Below are 1821 nucleotides of genomic sequence, written 5' to 3' on the forward strand. Positions count from 1 at the left end.
CTCCACTTGCACCCTACACCCACGGGGCCCACTGGCACGCTGGTTTGAGTCTCAAAACCATCTTAGATCAAAGGAACCGAGTCACGCCTTGTCCTGTTTCTGTCACACGTGCTGAAGCCCAGCCCCAGCTATTGGGGATGGGAGTCAGCCGGCGAAGAAACCTCCAGCCTGTGGGCTAGGAGCTGTGAGTTCAGCCCTACTGTGCTAAGCTGCCGAACGGTTTACAATAGCACCACAATAGCCCAAGTGCTTCGCACCAAGGGCAAACTGATTAAAACTTTACCTTGAAATAGGACATAGCAACACCCATTTCTCAGATTTCCCTAGGAGGTAGATTCAGTGCTGTAGGGACTGTCCATCACCGCCACTTCTCTAGCCCGAGCTCACACACGCTGTCCCCCTGCACCGGGACTTGGCTTAGATCGCTTTTTGGAGGACCCAGAGCAGAACCTTGCCTTTTCCCACCTCCTGCTAAGCCAGGGCACTTCCACCCCACAGGTGAAAACTCCCGCTGAAGCCAGGCAAACAGTGGAGCGGTTCCCAAGCTCCAGCATCCCATCTTCCAGGCCCTGGGAGCTCTGAGCACCCATCAGCCTGGCCATGCTGCTGCAAGAGGCACAGCCTCGGCTGCAAATGCTGTCACCAGCATTATCACTATCAGAGGGGAGCAATTAGCATGGACAAAGCCCGGGCAACCAAACACCGCGCAAGCCCTCGCCAGACCCCCTGTACTTTCAAGAGTAGCTGCCCGGTTTGCCACTTTGCTTTAACACTCACTGGCTGGCAAAGGCTGAAAAGCCTCGTCAGTAATTTAGGGCAAAGCACATTACAAGCAGGTTACAATTACAGTTATTCCAAACATCAAGCAAAATCAGAAGTTAAGGCTGAAATTAAAAATAAACAGAAGGTGTTGAAGGTCTAAGGTTTCTAAAACTCCCCCTGCCCTGTGGCAACGCTGGCTGCAGCGACCAGGCAGAAGCAGCCACATCCACGGCATGCTCAGGTTAAACCGCTGCCAAGACGCATCAGGGTTAGGGCAGCTTTTGCTTTGTCTTCCTTTTTTTCTGTGAAACTGGGCTGAAGCTCTTCTAGCATCCTCAATCTGCATGGACCTGAGTACCTTACTGCCCTTTAGATTCAACCATCTCTCTCATCTCCTGAATTTTAACTACAGCCACACCTTCAAAGCAAAGCCTGTGCCTGTGGGGGGTTTAACCCCGAATTATAACGCATGCTCCCACAGTACCACCTGGATACTCTGTGCATTGAAGTGAATCTGGTTCATGTGGGTTTTTTTTTTTTGTTAAATAGGAAAACTTTTAACTTGAGAACAGCAATAAAGCAAGCTCCCATGAGCAGGTTAGTATCTGAAGACACGCAGTAGGGGAATATTCCTGACAGTGGTTGCTTTTCTGCTAGATTCGCCAAAGCCCTAGGCTGACAGTGAGCTGGTGCACTTGGGACAAGCCATGTATGATGGTGGGCAGCGCCCACTCCCCTCCTGCCCACACGTCCCACAGAGCCCTGCGGTGGCTCCTCCTCTGGCTTGGGTGGGCAGGCAGGCAGACCATGCCCACGCGAGACCCTGACCACACCATTACCCCTCAGCAGGGCTCCTCCATCACCAAAGGTTAACTGGGACTCTCCTGCCCACTAAGGAAACCCACTACTGAAGCGGGTCCTGCTGTGGACCCCAGCCCATTGCTCCTGGCAGGGGCAGCCAGGCCATCCCAACAGCAAACGTGTTGGTCAGCAAAGCATTGGTATTGGAAGCAAATCTTTTAGCCCCTTCAGAACTAGGAAGGGGGAGCCATTCCTACA

This window comes from Egretta garzetta, unplaced genomic scaffold (assembly GCF_000687185.1).
Source record: "Egretta garzetta isolate BGI_Z169 unplaced genomic scaffold, ASM68718v1 scaffold1257, whole genome shotgun sequence".
Taxonomy (NCBI): domain Eukaryota; kingdom Metazoa; phylum Chordata; class Aves; order Pelecaniformes; family Ardeidae; genus Egretta; species Egretta garzetta.